The sequence below is a fragment of the Triturus cristatus genome, chromosome 4_1 (assembly GCF_964204655.1).
Source record: "Triturus cristatus chromosome 4_1, aTriCri1.1, whole genome shotgun sequence".
Lineage (NCBI taxonomy): Eukaryota > Metazoa > Chordata > Amphibia > Caudata > Salamandridae > Triturus > Triturus cristatus.
The window spans coordinates 527183736-527202159 of NC_140585.1; the positions used below are offsets into that span (position 1 = coordinate 527183736).

An 18424-nucleotide genomic window follows, 5' to 3' on the forward strand; every position below is an offset into this window, starting at 1 on the left:
GCTCGGTTGCCCTCGTTATGTGTTCTCGTGGTATATGCCCGAAAGGTATACCTGCGCAAGTTTACACAGGCTTCTGCATATTTAGACTTGGCCTCTGCCACTAGTGTAGTGGAGATCCCCTGCATGTCGGCCTCCTTAGATAGTCGTGCTACTTGCTGATCTATTGTTTGTACTGCCTGCTCTAGCGTTTTTCGTACCCCCACGATTTGACCAATGCATGCTCCCCTCAGGACCACTTAGAAAGCGTCCCACTCGAGCGTTCTAGACATTGTGGTGCGTGCGTTCTCTGAAAAGTAGTGGTGAATGTTCTCTTTTTGTTCATGTTGGAACACTGGGTCCTCCAGGCATTCTCGGAGGAGCTGCCATGTGGGAACTTGTGGCGTGGGTGTGCGCCACAGGTGGGTCATGACGTGGGCGTCATGGTCCGATTTCACCCTACCCAGGTAGTCTGAATGCTGGATTAAGGGAAGGATCGTCCGCGTGCACATGAAACAGTCTAGCCGTACTCGCAGATCATGGGGAATGGAGTGGAAGGATTCGAGTTTAGTTGTCGGATGTGCGTGACGCCAAGCGTCCGTCAGTGACCAGCTATTGATCCAGGCTTGCAGTCTAGCTGTTTGCGCGAAGGCTTGTTAAGCTTTAGCGGGGTGGGGGTGGAATCTGTCCAGGGTGAGATCTAAGGAATAGTTATAATCCCCTCCTAACACCCACGGGGAAGATGTGAATTTGGCCAAGCTACTTGACAGGTTCTCCCAGAATATTGTCTGTTCTGTGTTGGGGGCATACATACTGCCTATCCATATTGGCTGACCGTCTAATAACACTTCCAGGAACGTAAATCTCCCTTCGGGATCTACCTTCCGGCCAGTCTCTAGGAATGGGACTCTCGGTCTAAGCCAGAGTAGGGCTCCCCATGCATACGCTGAATATGTCGTAGCGCAAAAGGTACCCCGCCGTTTCTTTTGGAGTTTATCTAGTTCCCCCTTTGCTAGATGTGTCTCATGGAGCAAAATGACTTGTGCATGCTGGCGCTTGATGTACGCATGGATGGCATAGCGATTTCTAGCCGTGTGGATGCCCCAGGCATTTAGAGTGAGAAATTTTATATCTGTCGTTGGAGTCATGGTGGTTTGTGGGCCTCACGGCGTTGCAAAGTGGCCTGACAGCCCCTGTGTGAACCCTCTGGTGTGGATGGTGTCTGTCTGATGGGAGGTGTAGACCTGTGAGCGAGAGTGTCTGCCCTTTATGGCGGGATGGGTGGGCGGGCAAGGTGTGGTAAGGGGTTGAACTCGAACAGTGTTGGGCTGGAGACCCAATACAGGGGACCTGCTGCAACGTGCAGCACGTCCAAACTGATACTACCGTGTACTCATTAATGAAACGTACGTGGGGGGGTTCATCTGGCTCGCGCGCATCCTTAAGGTCCCCTCTCGGGGCCCCATAGTGTGAGGGGTCTAGCGCCTTCTGGAGTCCTTATAGCTACCACCTCTCTGGAGCTTCAGATGATTTTGTCTGCAGTCTGCGGTGTGACCTTTGGCAGGGTTCTGGAGTTCTCGCCACAGTCACTGGAGTTGTTAGGGTCCTCTGCAGACGTGTAGATGTGCGGAGTGGCTTCATGGTCCGATGTGCAAGGATTCGTCCTCCATTCCGGTGCTGCTTGTATTGCTTTCCGGTGTTCCGCTATGATCTGTTCCAAGTCCGGCGATGTCAGCGAGTTATGAAGTGACTGCATAGCCGAACGTTTTTGGACTTTCAGGTTGTTGTGCCCCGGGGGTTTTACCATCTTGGGTCTTGGTGCTCTAGTGTTCCTTTGTGATGGGTCGAGGTGCAGGTTCAGTTCTATCCAGTTTGTTGCGTCCTGTGGGTCTGAAGAAGATTGTGGTCTCTCTGTAAAAATTTTTGAGACGCGCTGGGAATAGCAGTGAATATTGAATGTTCTGGCTCCGGAGCAGTCTCTTTATCTCAAAGAATAGCGCTCGTTTTCTCTGCACTGCTCTGGAGTAGTCTGGGAAGAGCATAACATGTTTGTCCTCCACCTTGATGGGGTTACTCTCTCTGGCAGCTCGAAGTATTGTATCCCGGTCTCGGAAGTGAAGTAGCTTGACGAGCATAGGACGAGGAAGCGAGCTTCGAGGAGGGCGATGCGCCGGCACCCTGTGCGCCCTTTCGATGGAGAAATAGGGGGTGAGTTCTTTACGTGATGTGAAAGATCAGAGCCAGGATTCTGTGTATGCAATAGGGTCCCTGCCCTCCACGCCTTCTGGCAATTTAATAGTTGCAGGTTGCTTCTTCGAGAATGCCCCTCTAAGTTGTCTGCTCTTTCCTCCAGGGTTGAAACTCTGGTTTGAAGGTCTTTTATGGAGTCTTGGTGGGCTTTACCTTGTGGTTGCACTGTCGCCAGTGCTTTTTCGCCGTCCATCACCTTGTCCGCCAACTTCCGGTGATCGTCCCACAATAGGCTGAGGTCCGTGGCCAAGGTCTCAAAGTGCTCCTCCATCATAACGTGCGAATGGCCAGGACTCTATCCAGTTTATTGGACATGGTGGCACTAGAGTCTGCGCCTTGCTTTGAGCCTGCTAGAGTCTGGGAGGTCTATCTGGTTTGTTGGGAGTCTGGGGGGGGCCCCGGTTGTCTTGAGGTGCCCCATGATTACAGGTAGGGAAGGAAGCGCTGGGCCGCACGATTGTGAAACGCTGTGTGCAACCTTGTCTGTCCTCGGGCGTCTATCCCCCTCTCTTTACCTCTTTCCGCTTACATACTAGGAACTAGGCAGTGAGTGCTCCGCAGTTCTGTTGCACCAAGTGGTTCGCAGCTCTGTAGCCTCCCTGGTGAGGCCTTCTGATTCCGTCGCTCTGCACCTGTTCAGGCCACAGCCGCCCTCTTGTCCGGCCTGCAGCTCAGTACCCTGTTGTCTGTTTCAGGCTTCCACCTCAGGGATAGGAGGGGTCTGCGGGGCCCTCCAAGTCACTTGTGTGCCGTTTGCGCCTGACCGCTATGCTGCTTTGACTCCTCCATGTTCCGGCCTCCTTGAGGCGCCGCCCGGGCGGATGCTGTCGCGGCTAACCCCCTGTAGGGTCGCGCTCCTCCGATGAGTGATTGGGCCCCCGGTAGAGAATGGTGGCCCCCCCTCCGGTCCTTCTTGTTATGGATGCGGGCCTCTTTGGCCTTCGTCGCCGTCCTCCCCCGACTGCTGCGTGAGCTGCGCCAGGAGCGGTATTCTCCTCACCCGCCTCCTCTCGTGTACACCCGCCAAGCTGCTGGAAGTCCACTCTTAGGGAGTCGGAGGGGCGCTGGTACTATTGAGATGGTAGGCCGGTAAAATAAGGGAGGGGGAACGCCGACCCATCGGTTGCTCACTGCTGTCCCGGGTCGCTGCTCACTCACTCTGGCCCCCTTCACGCCGGTCGGGCTCCCAGGTCTCTAAATGCTGATCAAAGAGGCTCCAGCCGCGTCTCCTGTGAGGGTGCCTGTCTTTCCCTCACTTACTGTTGCGCTGAATTTCGGTCCGGGAGATCGCGGTATGCTAGGGGCCTCCTCCCCCCGCACTCTCCCTTCCCACCTCTGTATGGATTACCATCCTTGCGGTGAAGCTGTAGCACCTGGCTCTGCTAATGCCCGCACAGCAGCTCTCCTTCTGCAGCGTCACTCGCTCTATGTAGGCTCGCTCCCAGCCGCTCGTCTCCATGTGACAGTTCACTGGCGCCCTTCGGGAGTGATGGCTGAGAGTCCGGAGCTCACATGGCAGGCGCCATTTTGGGGTCAGGTGCTCTGCCTCGCCGTGGTCTCGGAGTGGCCACTTCTGGCTCTCGTCATTGCTCGCTCTGTATTTCGCTAGAGTCGCCGATGTTCAGGAACACATATGACACCTGTCTGGCTTCCCTTTGGTCCCCACTGCCGCGGATAGTTGCCGTTTGTCGGGGTCCGTGCTCGGAGCCTCAGAACAGCGTGTCCGCCATCGCGGCCAGATAAGCCACGCCCCCTTATCTTCATTACTGATAAGGCTCCCCTTTTTCTGGCAGACCTATTTTTATGTCGAAGCCTGGTTTGCTACGACATCTTGGGGGACATTTGGAAAGTTTCCCTGGGAATGCATTCTTGCTGCTGTTTACCATTAGCTTTGTAACTCACATTTGCTTGCTTTCTATTTGCTGGCTGTATTTGTTTTAGGCTGTCCAGCTCGAGTTTGTCCCTTCTCTTGCCCAAACCCTATTCACTGTATTCGTCTTGTTTTTATCTTGTCAGATTTGCTGTGAATTAAATAACGGAGATCAAATGTCAGGCACTCTCGTCCAGGGAGCTTGGTGTTCATTTTTCTTTGTATCGGTGAGAGGGTTTAGATTAAGGACAGGAAGGAATGGAGCTCTGGCATGTACGCTAGGAGTGTAGGATGAGGTTGAATGTGCACACGGTGTTTAACAGGCCAGGGGGAACAAACCCAAACAAAACAACCCCTGCAAATGTGTAGGTGAAGATCTACACAGTAAATATAGAACAAAGTCCTGTGCACACGTATAAGGATAGCGGTTTTAGTGTCAAAACCAAAGTTAAATATTTCTTCTTGCTGAAATTATGAAGGTCGACATCAGGGGTATCATAAATGAGGATTTTATATCAATCCAGATCAATACACCGGGGGCATCTCGAAACCTGTGCTGCCGTAGTCCCTGGAGGGGCTGTGATTGCTGGAGAGTTGCCGGGAAGGAGTTGGAGAGGCGCTACACGGGACTACAGCTCCCAGGAGCGCGTGGGGGCTCCCATCTGTGTCGCGCACGCCCACCTGCCTACAGCCGCATTTAAAACCTCGCGGAACCCGCTGGCGCGGGTCCCGCTTCACTCACCGGGGGCATCTCGAAACCTGTGCTGCCGTAGTCCCTGGAGGGGCTGTGATTGCTGGAGAGTTGCCGGGAAGGAGATGGAGAGGCGCTACACGGGACTACAGCTCCCAGGAGCGCGTGGGGGCTCCCAGCTGTGTCGCGCATGCCCCACCTGCCTATTGGTTCATGACTCCTTTATAACTCAGCTAGCTTGCCGCTGCGCGGGACGCCCAGGACAAAGCCCGGACAAAGGACAGACAGTCTGACAGTCCGGGACAGGACGTGACTGGGCTGGGCCAAAGACTTTGTTCCATATAGGCTGTCAGTCTTTGTGTCCTGTATACAGTGAGGTTTCATTATTTGTTTTAAATTAAGGGTTTATATATGTTGTTTATCTAAAACCCTGCTTGTAAACGGCTTTTAATATTTCATTATCTGTGTGTAATTCGGAAAAGCTTTATTCAATCTTTTTGTGATAATTTGTTACTGTTAAGCATGTCAAAGCAAAAAGCTCCCCCAATGCCACAGACTTTGGCTAACTACTTAGTGAAGATTGTAAGTAAAATCAATTGTGAGAGGCGACAGTCCTTAGGGTTAAGTAGTCCCCCCCCCCATTATCTATTATGCAACCTTTACCTGTCCCCTTGGCATTGGACGACCGTAGTAGTGTTTGCATTAATCCTGGTGTTTCTGATAGGGAAATGACTGAGCAGAATACCTCCACCTTAGTCGATCTAGAGGTTTCTACTGATTCTATAGTGCAGCATCCACCGACTCCAGTACCTAGAGTGGTCAGAGCATGTAGGAAAACCCAGACTAAACGTGGGGGTTCACGTCCCGCAAGAAAAAGAGCAGTTAGCCCCCTCAAGAACCTAGATAAGGACGAGGATATTACGGCAAATAATGACGCCGTTAAATTGGATGCTGAACAAATTAAAAACGTAGTAAGCACTATTGACTCAAAGATTAAGGGTATTATTAAACCTCTTATGGTAAAAATTGATCAGCTAACCGCAGAGGTTAATAGATTAGGTGATCTCCTTAAAAAAACAGTGGAGGAAGCGGATAGTGTATCAGCTTCAATAATAGGTAATCCTGATATTCAGGTTGCTCCTTCTAGGGGAGATACAGGTATAGACATTAGCAGGAATGCTGTACAGAATCCCCCGCCAGCCCAGCCCTCAGCCTGTAATGATAGTCAGGCTGTATTAATGCCCGATAGAAATGAGGACTGGACTGAGGTAAGGCGAAGGCGCGCCATTAATCTCCCCCCTGATTGCGCACCATATGTGGTAGTTTTAACCAATGTTCCCCCTGTCGAGAATGGGAATCATCAGGAAACACACGAGTCTTTAAAAAATAAAACTGTTTCCTGGATGCACAGACATTGAGGATTCCCAACTGTATTTTCAGATCAAGTTTTGACTACCAGAAGGGTAAATTGGATAGGAAGCTCTAAGAAAAGTTCTAGTGGTGATTGCGTTATTATAAATTTTAAACACCCTCAACATGCTGCCACTGTATTATTGAGAGCTGCCTCATTACCGACAATAATGTGTGTGCCCGCTCGCTTGCTTTCTTTTATAGCCACCATAACATCGCCCCCTATGAGAGTAGAAGAAGTAGATTCTGCCCGGCTGCACAAAGGCCATACCCTGACATTTTAATACAAAACCGATTTCAACCCTTAAATCTTTTGGATGCAAATGATTGACTTAATCAGGCAGGGCAGTTTTTACCCCAGGAGATTATTAATCCCTGTGTGGACACATGTATAGATGACATCGTGGCCCAAGAGATCCCCAACAAAACAGAAATTGAACTGGCGGTGGATATAAGGGCACCGCCCGAATGTGGGGACATATAATTCAAACCAGAATGAGAATAGGGGACGAAATAATAGCCTGATGCTTGATAGCAACTGTGTTAGGGGTAAAGGTACTACTATTGTTTGTTGGAATGTGGCAGGGCTGAAATCAAAGGAGAGGGACCCTGGATGGTTAACGTTTATTAATGCCCATGACATTTTATGTCTTCAGGAAACATGGTGTAAAGATGAAGTTAACTATGAGGGATTTGTCTCTTATAATTTACCGGCATTGGGAGGAGGTATAGGTAGAGCTAAAGGGGGTCTCCTTATACTTGTAACGATTTGTCGTCCCATTGTGGTTAAAAAGTATATACCTGTAGGGGATCTTGTGCAGATCCTCTGGCTTGTTGATGACAAAGACCATAATGTTTTATTGATTAACTACTATAATAATATTTTTGATGTTACCCGGGTCAAAGTAGTAACAGACTTAGCCGGTGCTATTGAAAATTTATGTCTGGAAGAGAATGTTGTATTTGATTTTATCTGGGTAGGGGATTTTAATACCACATTGTGCGAATTGTCTACACAAAGTGCCTGTGGGGTTACTAATAATGCTGGCTGGGATGTCTTGCATTTCGGGCATAGCAGTTATGGGGAAGCATTGCATAAGCTCATGGGCTGCTATGACCTGGAAATAGGGGAGTGTTGTAAAGATGCTAACAGTTTATCCATTCCCACTTTTAAAAATTGGCACACCAGCTCTGTCAGTGATCATATCTTCTAATATTAGTTTTTACTGTAATCCACCAAGAATTGAAGTAACTACATTAAGTGATCACAACCGTATCATTCTGGACGCCACCCTTTGGGTTGGCAGCTCGGTGGATGTAGGAATTATTATCACTAATGTAGAACCACACAGGACTAATGGTGTAAGGCTAAGATGGATAGGAGAAAGAGCTGATGAATTAACTAGCTCCATAATTAAAGAGAGCCTGCTGGACATTGTTTCTATTTTAGAAAATAGTTCTGACTCTGAGAAGGTTTTATATTGTTTTAACCTAATTAATAAAGCTATTGATGCCAAGTTCACTGGGCGTAATAGCGGGCAACGCAGGAACGAACCGGGTTGGTTTAATCACCATTGCACTTCCACATTAACTGACCTCAAGCGGGCATTAGCAGTGAAGCCCAGGGACAAAAAATTGATAACTAAACTGAGAACGGAATATAAATGTGCGCTCAAACGGAGGAAGCGTGAACTGCAGCAACAGGCTTGGGACTCCCTTAAGCAAGCAGCAGAGTTATCGAATTGCACCCTATTTTGGGCCACGGTTAACTCGCCTTTTTTAAGGGATGAAAAAACACCCCAGTTGACTTCTAACGTATCAAGCGAGGGTTGGATTGCACATTTTTCTAGCATTTTTGACTCTGATAATGTCACTGATGCCAGCCCAATAAGTGGCCTGTTTTGCCCCTGGACATTTCTATTAGTGAGGTTAAATGTGGTATACGTGCTAGCAAAGGAGGGAAAGCCCAGGGCCCGGATGGGGTACCTATAGATGTCTATAAAGCTGCACCAGATGTCTGGGGCTCTCTTTTAACTACCGTTTTTAATGCAGCTGTGTGTGCCGAGGCCCCTGTAACCTGGGGCGAATCAATCATTGTGCCAATTCATAAAAAGGGAAGTAGGTCTGACGCTAAGAATTACCGCCCGATCTCTCTCCTTGACTCTTCAGTCAAGGTTATGAGTAGAGTCATGCTAGTGAGATTAGAGGAATGGGTTGAGCAGGATAGCATACTGGCCTACAGCCAGTATGGTTTTAGGAAGGGACGAGGTACGCTCGACCAGTGCATCAATCTTGATCTACTGATCGGGAAATATACTGAAGCGAAACCCGGCTCCCTGTATCTCTGCTTTGCAGACCTGAGCAGCGCATTCGATATGGTAGATCATTCTATTTTATGGCCAACCTTGTAAAAGCTAGGAGCACCAGAAGGCATAATCTTTTTTCTCACTAGGTTATATGAGAAATTGAAAACCAATGTACGCTTTGGAACCAGAGGAGAATGTACTCCAAAAATCTGTGTTACACGAGGAATCGGACAGGGCTGTGTTCTGGCACCCCTCCTATTTATTTTATTCACTAATGGAATTGATGCTATTTTAAAAAAAGTTAATGCTCCCCAGATCAACGGTGTTCCGGTGCCGGTGTTACTATATGCCGATGACGCTGTTTTACTTTCTAGAACACCTGTTGGACTACAACGACTAATGGATAGTTTCTCCTCCTTTATTAAAGGTAGAAAACTAGTAATTAATAAGGGGAAAACGCATACCATGACCTGTGGAGCTAAAGCTAAAATGTTAAATGCCTTTTTTATAGACGGTGAAAAGGTGCAACAGGTGGACAAATTTTGTTACTTAGGTATTACCTTCTCCAATTAATTTAATAATATCCGGAACAAAATGGCAAAAAATGCCCATGGTATTTATAGATTTGCTGCAAAAGTTGGGGATCGTCGTACCAGGGACATGCTCAAGATTTACCAAGCTAGATGTGTGACCATAGCTTTGTATGGGGCGGGAGTATGGGGCTATAGCTGTGCTTACAACTTACAGTTAGTGGAAAATATGTTTTTAAAAAAGCTCCTGTTTTTGCCCATCTCTATCTCAACTGAATTAAGCCATCGAGAACTAGCCATTAATTACCGAATTGATTTGTTATCGCTTAGACCATTGATGATTTGGCGGTCTTTTTGGCTTGGCGATGAGAAGTCACTTAATAGATTTATTGTCGAGGATTGTTTACGTTTGGATAAATACCGAGATATTCCTTGGGTTAAATATGTTGTCGTCTGTTTCTCAGACATTTTTAACCTGAATATTTTAAATAACCCTAGCGCAGCATCAACGATCTCCAAATCAGAAATGAAAAGTATATTCCTGACTTATGCGGAAAGGAAACGAGCAATCATAGCCGGATCATTGTCCTCTGTCATTTTTTATAATAATAATTTAGTGGAGGGTTTTCCATCTTACCTAACTATGGTGACTAGGCATTCACACAAATTTGTGCTAACCAGACTAAGATTTGGGATGGCACACTGTTTAGTAGCCCATCCAAACATTAAGAAACATCCGATTGGGCCATGTAGGTGCGATGATGTATCTACACAGAGCACTGTGCACCTTCTGCTGTTCTGTAAACTGTACGCGAGCTTTCGTATAGTATTTTTGAAACCTCTGTTTGTTAAATACGGAGTATGTACAGTCAAACATGCTATGGCTTTAATTTTTAATTTGCAATCGGCAGATATTTGTTTTTACACTGCCACATTTTTAAACCAGTGCATCAATTCCAGGAAAAGTATGAGTTTTTAATGAATTCTGATTATTAATCTCACATATTTATGAAAGATAATATGCATTGTCTAATGAGTCATTGACTATAATTATCAATTGTAAATGTTGGCTGTAATGTCTTTTTTTAAATGTATTGTTGTTTTTTGTTTATGCTTTTATGGTCATTTACATGTGCCGAATAAAGCTTCGTGAATTGAATTGGATGGGTGAGCTTTCAGTTGGATTGCTGATGGCTGTGATGTAAGCGCCTGGAGTTTTAGTGAGAAGTTGTGTTCACAAGGTAATGCAGTTGCCTAATTGTACCAAATTACTGTCTCCAAGCACCTTTTACCAAATGGCTAATCCTCCAACTAAGTTGCCCACTTGCAAATTCTTTCTTTTGAGATTGATAATTGTGGTGGATTGAGAGCTTTTCTCAAGTGTGCACATGGTAATGTTCAGCCTTAAAGCACAAAAGACCCTTTCAACACCTTTCATTTGAAACTTTAACCATATCTTGTTTTTGATTTTTTTTTAGTTTTCATGATATTTATTTTGGGGAACAAAATGACAGTGCTCCTTAGTTAACGCTTACCAACCATGTTGACTGTGCACTGTCAAAATACCTACTGTGAATAACGGCAATACGTACCAACCGAGGTATGGCTCAGCCAATTGGTGGTTTTTTTTTTGGTTTTTTTTACCATGTCATTTCCTTACGTCTTTTTTAAAAAAAAACCTTTATTACAGTTTCAGAGACATACAAGTATGGGCCTACAACCAACAGGCCGGCCGCTAATGCACACTATAAGCATAGACACATCTTAACAACCACATCGATGAAGCAATAAGAGAGCTACTGGAGTGCTAATCAACTCAGCCAGCCGCAGCCGCAGTCCATAGACAAGCAAAGAAAGGTTTCATATTTTTAAGAAAACGAAAAACATCACACACACAAGGCAGAGGAGGTCAATAGTAGTAACATGTGCTCCCCGTATCGAAGGGGTAAACAAACCCAGGGAGAAAGAGGGGGGTGGGGGGGGGGGCAGGCAGAAGAAACCAAATGCACATGTCGCAGGAGCATAGAGGAATGCGCGGGCTAGGGAGACAGAGCAGCATCCATCTCTCGCGTCTGGGGCGGCGCGCAAATACCTCCACGATAGGAGTTCCAGGGACCCCACACCTTAATCCACTTCCCAGGCTTGCCTCTCGCCACATACACCGTTTTCTCTCTGAACATACACCAGTCCATGTGTTCCTTCCACGCTGAGACCGTTGGTGGCCTCTGGGAGCCCCACAGTTGTGCAATGTCACGCTTCGCTACCATATAGCCCAGAGTCACCCACTGCGTCTGCATCACATTGTAATCAGTCGGCTCCCAGACATTCAGCAAACATCTCCGTGCCTCCGGCAACAAGGCAACATGCGTGACTTCTTCTAACACCGCATGCACTCTACACCAAAACCGAGTCACCTCCGGACACTCCCACAGGATATGGAGGAAAGTCCCCAGTAGTCCACAGCCTCGCTTACACAGACCATCCACCGAATACCCCATACGCATCAAACCAGGCCCCGTGACGTACACTCTATGAAGTATCTTAAGCTGGACGAAACGCAAGCGGGCCGGGATAGCCACCTCTTTCGGGGAGGCCACCGCTGACACCCAATCCTCGTCGTCAAGTTCCAAACCGTCGGCAATCCATGTCTCCCGCAATGAGGTCAGCAAACCCATTCGATCATTGATAAGCTTCTTGTAAATCAGCGAAATGGTGCTATCCGGCACATAGCCGTCCAATACTCTATCTTCCAACGGGGAGGACTCCGGAATAGCCGCCACGTCCGGGAATACGGAACACAAGGCGTGATGAACCTGAGCGTACCGAAAGTATTCCCTATCGTTCAACTGATATTCGGTTTCAGCATGTCGAACGTCTTAAATTTCCCTTTCGTCCAGAGATCCCCTACCTTGCTGATACCAATCATATCCCATTTCTCAAAGCCTTTCGTAGTACACAGATAACCCAAACGTCGGGAAGCGTACAATGGCGTTGCCCGAGTCAAGCGATCCCTCCACCCCATCGCCGCATTGGCTGCATGCCACACCTGCACCGCGACCCGCGTCGGGCCTGTCAATCGCGCATCAAGGGACCCCGAGTATAGTGCTCGATTATAGTCCCCGCTTGGCAATAACAATTTGTCCATCTCAAAAGCCGGGTTCAAAGCAGGCCCATACATCCCGTGATTGACAGCAGCCAATTGGGAGGCCCAATAATATCGTTTAATATCAGGGAGAGCGACCCCCCCATCGTACCACGGTAGGGTTAGTTTGGCGAGAGCGATCCGCGGCCGCCCATCCCAAAACAATCGACGCTGAAGACACTCCACCTCCCGAAAATAGCGGGCCGGCACTACGTCCACAGTGTTCTGTAGGGCGTACAAAAAGCGTGGCAGCGACATCATTTTGAACAATGCCGCCCGTCCGAGCGGCGAGAGCGGCAGCCGCCGCCAACCCGCCACATCCGCCCTTAGGCGCTGAAGGGGGGGGGGGGGGGGGGGGAGAAGATTCCGCTCATACCGGGCCACCGGGTCTAGGGTTATAAAGATTCCCAAATACTTAAACCCCGACTGCGCAACCTGGATAGGGCACCCCCGCGGGAGGGGGGGGCCTCCCCGGAGAGAACGTACACACAAGACTTAGCCCAGTTAATGACCAATCCGGAGTTGCGACCAAAGGAGCTCAACACATCCACCAATACAATGAGCGATTTGCGCGGAGATGCAAGATACAAGAGGATATCGTCCGCATATAGGGAGACACGATCCTCGTACTCCGGCGTCCATCTAAGGCCACGCATCGAAGGGTGCCACCGCAGCCACTCCGCAAGGGGCTCCAAACAAAGCGCAAAGAGAAGAGGCGACAACGGACATCCCTGTCGCGTGCCCCTACCCAAAGCAAAAGGAGCCGACACCCGTCCGTTGACCACCACCTGTGCCAGTGGGTTATCATAAAGCAATTTCACCCAACCGATGAACCCCGGGCCGAACCCAAACTTCGCCAATGCTGCCCAAATATACGGCCATTCCAAGGTGTCAAACGCCATGGTAGCGTCCAGGGACGCCAAAATGGCCGGCTCACGCATGAATGGCGCTCTAGCGAGGACGCCATGCAGTCGCCGCAGGTTCAAAGCGGTATTGCGATGGGGTATAAAACCGGATTGATCCTGATGGATCAGGTCGCCCACGACCCGGATCAGGCGATTGGCCAGTACCTTGGCAAGGATTTTGGGCTCCGCGTTCAACAAAGAGATAGGCCTGTAAGAAGTACACTGATCCCGCGGCTTCCCTTCCTTATGGATAACAACAATAGTAGCAAGACGTTGGTCAGGGGGGAGGGAGCCCGCCGCCTGTGCCTCAAGGAACATGTCCCGGAGATACGGCGCAATCTTATCTGGGCGCAACTTATATAATTCGATGGGAAGGCCATTAGGACCCATGGCCTTGCCAGAAGCAATAGAGCGAATGGCCAAAGCAATCTCATCCGGCGACGGGGCCGCGTCCATCAAGAATTTATCCTCATCAGATAGAGATGGCAAAGCAATGTCTTTAAGCAGCAGGCGAGAGTCTTCCTCCGATCGCTCAGAGACCGGAGAGTAAACCCCGTGAAAATACTCCGCAAAGCAATCAACAATATCACCGGGGTCCGTCACACACACACCATCCACCCTCTCAACAACCGGCACCACTCGACTCGCTCTCTCCTTCTTATCCAACCAGGCAATCAACTTCCCCGCCTTATCACCCATATCGTACAAACGCCCCTGTTTCTCCCTGCTCATACTCTTAGCAGATTCAGTAACCAGCGCCTTGTAGTTGGCCTGTTTAAGCCCCAGCACATGCAGTCTGTCATCCGTAACACCTTGCTCCAAATCGATCTCTAACTCGGTGATCTCATTTTATAGTCGAACCACCTCTTTCGCCTCGCATTTTTTGGTATGGGAGATGAGAGACAGGGCCTGGCCCCGGAGCACCGTCTTAAAGGCCTCCCAAAGGGAGACGGCGGAAGACACCGACCCCACGTTGTCGTTAAAATAGTGTTCCAGGGACCTAATCAGGTCTGCACGGATCGTGGGGTTTCGTAGGTACCAGGGGTTGATCGGCGCCACCCTCCCCACCTCCCCCATGGCGATATCTAAGTGTAGCAAAAGAGGGGAGTGATCAGATATACCGCGGGCCAAGTGTCGCACCTCCCCAATCATCCCAGCTTGGGCCGCAGGCATTAGCATATAGTCAAGCCTCGAAAGACTACCGTGGGCCCCGGAGTGGAAGGTATATTGTGCTTGTCCAGGGTGTTTCAACCGCCAACAATCTATCAGTCCCAGGGTATCCAGAAAGCCCCCCAGCCAGTTCTGGGCCCGAGGGAGGTCCCTAGGGGGGTGTCGATCTTCAACTCCGGAAACCACTGCGTTAAAATCCCCCCCCAAGACCAAAACCCCCCCCGGAAGCCCAAGTAGCAGGCGCCCCAAATCAGCAAAGGTGGCCGTCTGCAGGCCCGGCGGCACGTAGACAGTAACTAGCGAAATCAACTTACCCTCCCATCTCCCCACCAGCGCAGTGTAGCGCCCTCTGTCGTCGTGGAGCACCTCATCCACCTCCAACGGGAGAGAGGTCCTAACTAAAATGCCCACTCCCCTCGAGCCAGAGGTGAAACCAGAATGGGCCAGAAGGCGATATCCTCGCCTGTTCATGGCATGGAAAGAGTTCCCTATGAGGTGCGTCTCCTGCAGAAACACAATGTCAGGCGAAATACGTTTCAAGAACTGCAGGACCACCCCCCGCTTTATCCTGTCCCCCAGCCCATTCACATTCCATGAAAGAAGTCTCAACCCCTTACCCCCCATCCCCCCAGCACAAAATATCCCTCTCCCGGAGAGCACAATCATAATAACACAACAGAAAACATAACCCCGCCTTGTGATGCAAACAAACAAACCCCAACCCCACCCCATCAACCCCAACAAAACTCCCCCCTCCCTGCACCCCTGCGTGAGCCCAAACATCCCCCCCAACGTGCAGTGTGCCTGTCGCCCCAATATGAAACTCACTACAAAGAAGACCAGAAAAACCCCAGAAGGAGGAAAGGGCCCCAGCAAGCCCCCCGCAACCTCCAAATACCAAAGGGCAAAGCGTTACAAACTGGAGTCCAGTGCAGCCACAGGTGCAAAACGCTACCAGTCCGGTCCATAGTCAGAATCCCTGTTCGATTCCTACTCCGTCGAGCGCTCTCCGCTCTCCGCCATCCGACCTTCCCGACCTCGACCCCTAGGTAGGGCATCCAGCCACTCTCCAACCGCCTCCGGCCGGTCAAAGAAATGCGAGCGACCCTCTAACTCAACCCGCAGCCTAGCCGGGAATAGCATCGCATATTTCAGCTCCATGTCCCTCAAGCGCCGTTTGATGGCCAAAAATCCCAACCGTTGCTTTTGAACCGCTTGCGTGAAGTCTGGGTAAAAGCTAACATTAGAGTTCTCAAACTTGAATGGCCCAGCCACCCTCTATGCCTGAAGGATAGCATCTCTATCCCGAAAATTAAAAAGTCAGGCAATGATAGGCCGCGGGGGAGCACCCACCTTGGGCGCACCACCCGGAATCCTGTGGGCCCGTTCCACAGCGAAGAACTTGCTCAGTCCCTTGGGTGCTAGATGAGTCACCACTAGATCCTCCACAAAAAGATCCGCAGCAGACTCCTCCGATCGTTCAGGCACCCCAATAATACGGACATTATTCCGCCTGGCCCTGCTTTCGGAATCCTCAAGGCGACGGTCAGTCAGGTCACTGGCGAGCCGCAACCTCCGCACCTCCGTCTGCAAAGCGGCCACATCCACAGTTAAGCTCGACGCCGCTTGAGTCAATGAGTCGACCCGGTCATTTGTTTTGGACAGGTCCGCTCTGACCAAATTCACATCAATCAACACTGAGTCCAATTTATTAGCCAGGGTATCAAATTGCTGGTTCACAGTCGCCTTCATCTCCTCAATGGCCCCCATGACATCCAGCAGAGTCAATTCGGACGATGCGCCCGAGGTCTCCTTGGGCCGCTCAGGCGATTTATGTGATCCACTAGGGGATCCCTTTGGCTGTGCATAGCGGTCCATGTTGTTGGCCTGGGTATAAGCTCCCCTCCGGGTAGACTTGGGTTTCAGCTTGTCGCCGTCCACTCTCGCCGCCATCATCAGCGACCACCAAGGTCAGCACCCTCCAGCACCCGGAGGAAACCCAGGCGACCAATGCAGGAGATCCGGGCCACCAACTGAAATAGGCCCGTTTACAGTTCGAGAATCAGGCCATGCACTCCGTCCTCGGCGCTGCTTACCCGAAGTCCCGACGTCAGTTTCCGCAGATCAACTCGAAACCGAAAGTGAAAGCACGGGGTCCGGGGCAGGCCCAGACTGGCATACCGCTGTTTTTCACTTCGCACCCGGGCACCTCACCAACTCGAGTTCGGGACCAAGGCCGGAGAAGGCCGCAAACTTCAGATCGCCACCAGTCCGGTTCCCGGAGTCCGATTTCGATCTGGAAAACGAGTGGCACCTTAGCGCAAGATCATAGACAAAAGCCCGTCTAGAAAACCAGGATTATGACAGGATAGACGTGGGAGGTTGCGGAGGCCCTCGGGAGCCACAAGCCTACGCGGCCATCTTGGTTGCGCGCTAGGCCCCTTACGTCTTTTTTGATGACATTCTTTCCTCTTGCGTTTGCCCCTCTCCTAGAGTATAGGTGTTTTAAAGTATTTCCGATTTGATTAACTGTATCCTTCCACTACTTACAATCTGGGGCCGTATTGTTTTCTTTTTCTTTCATCACTCCATGTGAGTGCAGGTTTTTCCCCCCTCTGTCCCTTGTGTTTATATTTTTGTCCCCTGCTTCTGTCGTGCGTGTTGCCTTCGCTACTTGCCATGTCTCTCTAAACCCTCCCATTTCTGTTTTATCTTTTAGATTTTTGTGATGGCTTGACAGCCATACCCTGCTACTGTGCTGCTTGCTCCTTTATCTTTATGCTCTTGGGATTACGTTTTTGTATTTTAATTGCCATTTGGAAGTTGCCTTTGGCAATCTTGGAACGGTAAATTAAAATTACACCCCAAAAAAAAAAATTAAGCCAAAAGGCCTGCTGAGCATTTTGTTATGAAACATACGCATGCGTTTTGATGTCACCACACATGTGCACGCATAGGTGTGGACGTCTAGGAAGGCTTTTTTCTTATAGAAACCCCATTTCAAAATAGCTACCCGTGTGTGCACAGATATCAAGATGCACCGTCGCCCATCCAATGCGGGTTTTTCTCATATAAACAACATCCCAAGATGGCTGCCTGTACATCCACGTGCAACACACTGTAGCAAGTTTATTTTTTACTTTATTTTTCACCATGCTTAAGAAATGCAACCGTCACATTCTAAAAGCATGAAAGATTGGGTCTGCAAATGCTTATCTTTTATACTGTTACTGTTGATTGCTTGAGCAAATCGATGTTTTTTTTTTTAATTGTAGGGTTTTTTTGAGGGGATTAATTACCTGTGTCAGTACGTGTACATCACAGTGGGTGCAATTTCTGACAGTGTACAGCTTTTCATCACACAAATGGCTGGGGCATAATCCATGCTAATCTTACCACCAAGTTAAATAATTTTAGAGGTCTCTAGGTTTATTCATTTGTCGCAGAGGCTTTTTGTTGATTTGCACTTTTCTGAATGTAAATGTGTAGTAAAACAAGAAAGCGATTTACTGATGGTGAAGGACTGGAGGCAGGAAGCAAAATTCAGCCCTGTATCAAGCTGCCTTTCCTATAACGTGGTTATGCTCCATGTTTCTGAGCCTTGGCGGTGACTTGATTGGTGTCTGCTTGTTGCTTGGTAGTAGTTGTCCTTTCTGTCCTTGAACTGTTATGAATGTTGGTAGAAGAATCATGTCTGTAGGCTGGCATGTGGCGTTCCACGTACCATCATAATTTGTGTAGTTGGAGTCTCTGTACTGATGTAGTTTTAGTCGGTGACCTTAATTTAAAGGTCAACCGAACCACTTGCTCAATTGTAAAGGTTAGTAAAAAACATCCCTAATGAAAGGCCTACTAATGCGTGTGAAATTAGGCAAGGCCCTTAACGTGGGGATGGTTTTCATTTGGAATTAATATGGCACATGGCAAAAGGATTTTCCAGTATTAGTACCGAATAAAATGTACACATTTATGCACTACCTAATTCTGCATCTTTAGTCACACACTGCTACTTGCTAGAACCTCTTCGGAAGGCCTGGCAGGCTTAAATGTCTGCAAGATCTTGTGATAAAGAAACATCGTTAAGTATATACATCCATCTATAAATATAGTTCAATAGAGGGCCTTTCGGTCAGCTCTCTTCCTTCATAGGTATGTCTGAATGTCATTTACACAG

The 18424-nt window shown here is 49.0% G+C and overlaps 1 protein-coding gene across 6 annotated transcripts in view; it reads left to right on the forward strand.

The window, feature by feature from the left end:
- Nucleotides 1-18424, forward strand: part of STK38L (serine/threonine kinase 38 like) — a 492424-nt gene that overhangs the window by 107529 nt on the left and 366471 nt on the right. The gene's annotated exons all lie outside the window — the stretch shown is intronic.